An 8,536-nucleotide genomic window follows, 5' to 3' on the forward strand; every position below is an offset into this window, starting at 1 on the left:
TTTTTCTGTCTTCCTGGCACCTCTTCCTTCATCTGCGGTCCATCTTCTCATTCAGCTCCCTCTTCCTCGAATTTGTCGTAATCTCAGTGCCTCTTCTGATTCCTTCCCCTAGTCAATCATATGGTATTATTTATTTTATTTTATACTTTTGTACAGTACTGGACCTACCCATAGTATCCCAAAAACGAAAAAGAAGTTATAATGTTTTCAGAACAGGATAGAATGATTAGAACTGACAAAGGATATCAGGGGGTGGTCTGACTGGATTAAGTATGGGGAAATAAGGTGGTATGTATTGAGGCTTTCACAGAAGGCTATAATGAAAATCGTGGCTGTGGGTTGAGTGTGTATTCCTGAATCTATATGCCATATGGGTAAAGGCAGGTGTGTGCAGGTAAACTTGTAGAGGGGAATGGGTGGAATATTTTGACTGGCTTGTCTTTTTTTGTGTCAGTGTTGGGATACAGTTTATGGTGAATATGGGATGTGATTTTGAGGTGAATGATGATGTAAATACAATGCAGAGACTTCTGAAAGCAATTTTCTAGGGAATTGGGAGTCAGTGGAGCTTGGAGAGAGCTGGGTGAATTATGAGTGTTTGGTTAGGTGTAGAATGAGTCTTGCTGCTGCTTTCTGTAAGGCATAACATGGAGCCAGGGTGCGGAATACACTGAAGTAAGTTTCTCAGTTGCTCAACTTAGAGTGAACTATTGTCAGGGCGGTGGTACAGATGTCATCAAGGGAAAGCATACATATTTTCTTGTGCAGGTGGTGTAGCTGTGGGTTGCATGTTTTGGTAATGGTAGTTATGCAGAGTATGAAGGATGGGCGGGTTCAATAGAGAAGCCTAGGGACTTGACATGTGTGGATAGTGATATGTGGATGTCCGTGACAAATTCTTTGATCCAGGGATCAGGTTGGAGTTTGTGTGGATATCTAGATGAGGAGGCATTCCTTTATGGATGGGTTAAGGATTAGGAGGTTGCCATTCAGGCGGTAAAGGTGGGAGACAATTTCTGGGGGTGTGGAGTTCTGAAGGAGAGGTGATGTGGAAGTATATGTGCGTGTGTATTGATTAAAGTGGATGTCTTCTGTGCTAAGAGTCTGTCTGAGTGAGTCAATTTATAAAATGAACAGAATATGAGAAAGGGAAAATCCTTGTGGTACTCCATACATGACTAGGGTGCAATTTGGTTGATAGAGGGGCATGGTGATGAATAGTTTCCTTTCAGTATGAGATGATATGATAGTTTATTTGTATAGCGCTTATACACGTGTTTCAAAGCGCTTCAACGCAGGGGAGGGAACAAGGGAAAATACAGTAACATTATACAAGGCCTTGAGACATTAAGAATGGGTAATTAACTAATGTACTAGGTCTGATGACATTTCTGATGCAAGGGTATTAACAATAATTGAGGGAAAGGGAGGAAGGAGAGGAAAATACAATGACTATCATGCTATGCCTGACAACATTTCTGATAGTGCAAGTTCATAGATTATGGTGAAGGCAGGGGGGAGAGGAGAGAAAGTACAGGCAAGGGAGAGGAAGAGAAGACTGAGAGACATTGGGCCTCATTACGACCCAGGCGCAAAAATGCCGGTAACTTACCGACTCCGCCATGGAGAAAGGGGGAATTACCACCCCATTACAAGGTTGGCGGGGCGATATTTCCCCCTTCCTCCATGGCCCTTCCCCATTCCCATGTTTGCCCCATAGGGCTCAATGGGAATGGGGAAGGCGCTAAGTACGGTACCGCAAATTGCGGTACCGTACTTAGCACCAAGGTCCCTTTGAGGGTCCCTACTTTAATGGCTGGTGTAGACCAGCCGTTAAGGTCGGGTCCCGCAAAGGGACCTCGTAATCAGGCGCTAATGGGTTAACGGCGCTGCAGCCTTTTACGGTGCCTTTAACCCATTAGCGCCAGGGTCGTAATGAGGCCCATTGAGTAAGGTGAAAATATGCAAAGCCAGTGAAAATCAGTTTTACAGAGCAAACAAACAGATGGAATGAACACCACCACGATGCAAAGTCAAAACTGAACACATTATGATGCAAGCGACCAGCATGTGCATGCCATAATTCCAAGTCGTTAATTGGCACAACATGTTTCAGGACCACTACGATTACGAAATGATTCAAAAATTCCAGAGAGCATCAAGATTCAAGATGGGTGAACCAACATGAATCACAAAGTCAATTCAAAGCATTAGCAATATAGCAGTGATGGTACCTTCATAATGTATCGATTTGATTCAGACTTCGGACAAGGCGGGTTCATTGAAGCAGAAGAGGCATTGCAACTGTAGTATGCCGAGGAAGGGCAGTGTACAGAGTGATGGCAGTGTTGCTAAGGTCCCAGTACGGGCAGAGCCAATGGGAGGGCAGGCGGGTGTGAGGAAAGGGTAGACAGTGAAGCTGGAAGAGGGAGAGGCCTGGGAGGGGGACAAGGGGAGGGGTGTCGCACGGTACGCCATACATACCGGACAGGGGACAGCTAGTTATGGTTGATCCAGGCAAGCCAACACTTTCATACAGCAAAGGGGGGCAGCTAATTATGATTTTCAGGCATGCAGGTACTTTCATACAGCAAAGGGGGGACAGCTAATTACGATTTTCAGGCATGCAGGCACTTTCATACAACATAGGAGGGACAGCTAATTACGATTTTCAGGCATGCAGGCACTTTCATACAATATAGGAGGGACAGCTAATTGCGATTTTCAGGCATACAGGCACTTTCATACAACAAAGGGTGAACAGCTAATTATGATTTTCAGGCATGCAGGCACGATCATACAGCAAAAGGGGGGGCAACTAATTACGATTTTCAGGCATGTAGGCACTATCATAAAGCAAAGGGGGGACAGCTAATTACGAATTTAGTGAGAGTCGCAGTGGAGGGCAAGAGGAACAAGGAGTCTGTCAAGGGAACTGACCTTGGGATGGCAGCCTCCATGAGAGCAAGGAGGTAAGAGATCTCCCATGAAACCACAATGGGCCTGAGTATGCAGCCTCGAATTGGACTAGGTGCAGGCCGCCTCGTGGTGAAGGAAGGGCAGCAGTGTGGCTGCAGAAAAGGAAGCACGCATTCTGGTGAGCACTGATGTTAAAAAAACAACTTTTTTTCTTTTTTTCTATTAATGGCAATTTCTTCATGTAAATTGTTGGCTTACCTCGGCATTCCAGTGTAGTAAGTGGGGAAAGCCTCCGGCATCAGGAGAAGGCTGGAGTGCTCTCCATGTGAGAAGACCCAGGTAGGGGAAGCAGGGAGTCACATCCTCGTTGCTCCAGGAAGGAAGTGGAAGAAGGCTGGGAAAGGGTTACATGCCTGGGTGGATCCTTTCGGTGAGGGGGCTGGCTAAATCCTGCCGGTCTCCCATAGGCCAGATTGTACAACTGCCAGCCCAACCACAGTACAGGCATGAGTCAGAAGAGGACTCCAGGGTTAATTCACAATTACACGGCAAACGGCGGCCATCTTGGTAAATCTGCAGTGACCATCAGGCAGAATGGTCCCGAGTATACAGCCTCGAATTAGCCTAGCTGCAGGCCGCTCCAGTGTGATGGAAGGGCAGCAGTGTGGCTGCAGAAAAGGAAGCACGCATTCTGGCGAGCACTGATGTTAAAAATAAACTATTTTTCTTTTTTTCCAATCATGGCAATTTCTTCATGTAAATTGTCACCCTACCTCGGCATTCCAGTGTAGTAAGTAGGGAAAGCCTCCGGGCATCAGGGGAAGGCTGGAGCACTGACCATGTGAGAAGATCCAGGTAGGGGAAGCAGAGAGTCACGTCCTTGTGGCTCCAGGAAGGAAGAGGAAGAATATTAGTTGGTATTCATTTTGGAAAGTATAAAAGCCACCATTTTCTGCGGTTTTATCCTTTTGATCCCAAAACTCTCACTGTGCGCATAGCAGGAGTGTAGCTGACGCGAAAGTAAATGTTAATAAATGTTTACATATTTGAAGGTTTATTTGCAGTATTGTGTGGGTTAATCATATTAACCACTGCTATCAGACGGTGTTCATAATAATTATTTTCATGAGCTTGTGTGGCAACTATTTTTTTATGTATTTTATAACTTTGACTAACATGGACCTACACAATTTGATTTATCAATTATTGGTTTTTATATTCAGACATTTCGTTTTTGTGTTCATATTAGTGAGGGTGAAGGTTTATATGATTGTATTTGTTCTAATTTTAAAGCACTTTCAGATATTCTGTATCTTTCCTTTTCTACATCCAGTGAACATATTTGCAGCCTTTCTAGCTTAGGCATTAACCATAGCCTCACCTCTTTATTCTTATTCAATTGACATGTATATAGAGATGTCAATATATTTTTTTTAAACATATATGTATAACTGTGGCTACCATGTAGCCCAATGGGGTTTTGAATTTTGGAGGCGCGGTCAACCCTAGCACTGTCTGCAGGTTGTAGCAGTGGGTTTAATGCTGAAAAGAAAATATTATATATTTGAAGGAGTACTTTTTAAGAATTATTACATACATATGTGTATGTATCATCTTGTAACAGCGGTTATACCAAAAAGTCAATAAACTCTAGCAGCGGTTATATTGAAAAATGTTTTGGGATGTTTATTCATTGAATTTGTCTATTTATATGTGAAATTCAAGGAACAATCATTAGTTGCAGGGACGTTAAGGTAAGAACTTAACACAACAAAACCCCTAAAATTCAGCTAGCCCCACCTTATCTACATGCCTTCTGTTGTGGAAACTATGACCACCATGATGACATCACTAACTGCATTTCAACAGTAACTGACATTAAGCATGGGCTTCAGCCATGGTCAGTGTGCATGGCCAAATATATTTTAGCACATGAATGGGTACTAGTCATGGCCTTCAGTTATGGACAGTGGTCACAACCTTGCTCGGTGCCATAGATTGCACCCATGTGGCCCTACGTCCACCTAGGGCCACTGAGCACATCTACCGAAACCGCAAGCACTGGCATTCCATCAATGTACAGGTGGTATGCGATGCAAAGGGAATCATCACCTCTGTCTATGCAAACTACCCTGGCTCCACCCATGACAGTTTCATATACAGAATGTCCACCCTGAACCGGTCCCTGGAAGCTGGGCAGCATGGCGACACATGGCTCCTAGGTGAGTAGGCTCCTAGGTGAGTACAAATGCCTGTGCACATGCATGCATTTCACACACACACACAAATACTCAAACCCCAATAATCACAACCATTATCACCTCTCCAGGGGACAGTGCCTACCCTCTGAGCAACCACATGGTGATGCCAATCCGGAACCCCACCACACCACCCCAGGTAAGATACAATGCAGCCCATAATGCAACCAGGGCCATAGTGGAGCGCACATTCGGAGTGCTCAAGTCACGCTTCCGCTCCCTTGACCGCTCTGGCGGGCAGCTACTCTATGCCCCCCCAGTAGTGTGCAGGATCATTGTGGCAGCATGTGTCCTGCACAATGTTGCAACACGGCAGGGCGTACCGGTGGACATGGTGGTGCCCCCACATCCCCAACCACAGACACAGGCGCTGCCGATGGGAGGGGATAGGGCACGTGGCGAGGAAGCCCGGACCCAGCTTGTGGCCACATTTTTCACCTAAACTCCCAACCCTGCGGAGTGCACACATGCTTGGCACATACCAGGTGACAATCAATGATGACACAGAGACTGTCAACTGTCACAACCTTACCACCCTGAGAATATTGCCACGGAAGTGCTACATTGTGTGCATCCCTACCTACTTAAACACAAGCAATCCTGTGTGACCAAAAGGCACACATGCAAGGTGTGAATCACACAGACCTGCAAAACAGGACATGACTATCACTGGTATCTCACTTAAACCCTCCAAAACCACAACATGACATGGCAAGCAATAGCTATACACCAACACAGTACCAAAAAGGTACACATTGCCATGTGCAAAATGTAAATAGGCATCAGACAATGATGCCTGACATGGAATCAGATGAAATGACTGACCAACAACCTCCCACCAAAAATAAGTCATACCCAAATGCATTCCAAAAGTTGTATTTTAAACATAACAATGAATGCCTGTCCACATGCACAATGTGCATTGGAAAATCAACACTGCAGCTACTGTGTGCCGTGTCCACCTCCTACAACACACTGCTCAGTGCACAGCACAGTGAACAGCCATTGTGTGTGATTCTCACCCTGACCATCACATCTAAGTGACAAACTACATAAAAAAACCAAAAAAGGCATGTACAGGATCCACAAATGGTCATAGAACATGTGCTGCAGGGACACAGTGGGCACCGGAAGGCAAACAGAGTGTACACGTGGACAGGTAAGGGTGGTTGTACATGTAGTGGATCATAGTGCGAGTGTGTGGGTCAGTAGGGACATGCACTCAACATATGCATGTGAAATCAAGTGACCATCAGTGTCCTCTACACATCACATGTGAACATTCACCATGTGTATACCCCAGCATGTAAAATCACAACTATCCCCTCACACCTGAAAGGTAAACACAACACATGAACAGGCATTGATCAGCAGAATACATAATGTAAATAGGAAAGCACAATTACAATTTCAGGGTGCCCATCACACTGCAGGGCAAGGCAACTATCAACAACACACCCCCCCCATCCCTCACAAATCACCACTACCCACTGAACAACTGCATCTGGGTTATTCATCCAACATCCTTGAATTCCACCTCGCCACAGGATCACCCTTCCCCTGTGTCACCATCTCCCACCTTGTGTGTAAAAAGTTGCCAGCACCCTCAGAGTCCACCTAGATTTGCAAAAGCACAAAATCCAACAGAACTCAAAGCAGGACAACACAGAAGCCAAGCAAATAGCCTGCAGGAAGTAAAACAAACCAGAACAGCCTCCAGTAGATGACTTGAAGTAGCAGTACGCCACAAAGGCCAAGTACTACCACAATGATGTTAACAACCAAGGTAGCACAGTAAAACAATGTCACAACAGGATCTGAACCATGTGTGGCACACAACATAGAATGATGCACCACGAACGGATGTCTACTGTCACAGCTCCCGTCTACAGGCGCAGGAGTGGCACGAAACAACCACCCCCACCGTGGTCTGGGTGCCTCCAAGGTCTAACTCACACAGGCCTCTGAGACCCTTGTGGGGAAGGAGGGTCAGGGATATGCAGTCGGGACAGGCATTGGCATACTGGATAACCGGAATGAGGGGCAGGAGAGGGGAGTAGGATTGACACAGGAAAGTAGGGAATGCACCAAAATGTAGTACACACATTAACACATACACAATTAGATCAAACTTGTTCGCATGCACATAGCACCAAATTACTCAAATGCAAGTCAAAGAGAAACTTATCTCTGGGGTGAGTGCTGGCCTCCTGCCTGCGCACTCTCAGGTCCGGTAACAGGAACATTTCAATGCTGCAAAGAGAGCCACAGTTAACAATCTGTGCATTCCCAAAACACACAAACACACCACCAAATATGCCCCAAAGTAACAAAATACACTACAAACAGACAAAATTGTGTGGATGCTTCATACCCATATGTAACATTACCCCTCTGATGGTTCATACACAGTCAATGCAGTAAGTCAGGCACCGGTGGGTGCATGGCAAATGGAACACCAATGTGTCACGATTCACACGACATGCAATGTTCCCTGTGTAAGCAGACAGACGCATATAGCAAGGTCTGACTTCAGAACAAGTCCTGTACCACCATGACCAAAATAAAGTAGCCAGTGTATGTATCAATTTCTACTTGGAAATGAAATGCACTGCACCCGAGTCTGTCCCTTGCTGTCTGTCCCTGTGAGCTGCTTCATTCCACGTCTCAGAACGCTACATGGCTAATACAAGTGCTTCAATGGACCATGGTGGACCGGAGGGTATGTGACACTGCCCCTGCAGGTGCCCCAGACAACTTTCACATCAACTAGCCATCAGTCCACTAACACATCTGAGCTGTATTGTGCACTTCTGCACCAATATTTGTCCAAGTTCACCGTCAGTGCTGCTACTAAGCATACGTTGTTCAACTGGCCAGGTGGAAGGTTTTCTGTGTTGTGACCCCCCTGTGCTGCTCACCTTGCCCGGAGTCCCTTGAAACACGTCATCGATTTTTGGATGTATGATCGCGGTCCCTGTGCCTCTGTTTGCGCACACATGCACATGTCGGCAGCACCAAACGTGTCCTGACTCCAGACGTCCAATGGCCCATGTCTGCTGACAAAGGTGATCTTGAGGCTTATCCCCCTGCAGAAAGTGCATGAAACACATGAGTAATGCTTAATATTCATCTGTGTGTGTCTCTTCAGGCATTACATGACTGGACCATGTCAGAGATGTACATCAGAAATCACACCATCAGTCTGTCTTTCACAGCAACAGTGTGGAACACACTATCTACGGCATAATTTGCAACAAGCACATGTTCATTAAAGATAAGAAACATACTACACAATGCATAGCAATGAATGTACACATGAATCATTAAACACCCCATCTAGCAAAAGAAGAACAGTG

The 8,536-nt window shown here is 45.6% G+C and overlaps 1 long non-coding RNA gene across 1 annotated transcript in view; it reads right to left on the bottom strand.

The window, feature by feature from the left end:
• Nucleotides 1–3,286, bottom strand: part of LOC138565893 (uncharacterized) — a 201,516-nt gene extending 198,230 nt beyond the window's left edge. The window contains exons 1-2 of the long non-coding RNA XR_011301685.1: nucleotides 3,178–3,286; nucleotides 2,941–3,071 (exon numbers count right to left, since the gene is read on the bottom strand). This is a non-coding gene — a long non-coding RNA (uncharacterized lncRNA). The remainder of the gene's footprint in view (nucleotides 1–2,940; nucleotides 3,072–3,177) is intronic.
• Between the last annotated feature and the right edge of the window lie 5,250 nt (nucleotides 3,287–8,536).

This window comes from Ambystoma mexicanum, chromosome 2p, assembly GCF_040938575.1.
Source record: "Ambystoma mexicanum isolate Mex_15411 chromosome 2p, UKY_AmexF1_1, whole genome shotgun sequence".
Classification (NCBI taxonomy): Eukaryota; Metazoa; Chordata; class Amphibia; order Caudata; family Ambystomatidae; genus Ambystoma; species Ambystoma mexicanum.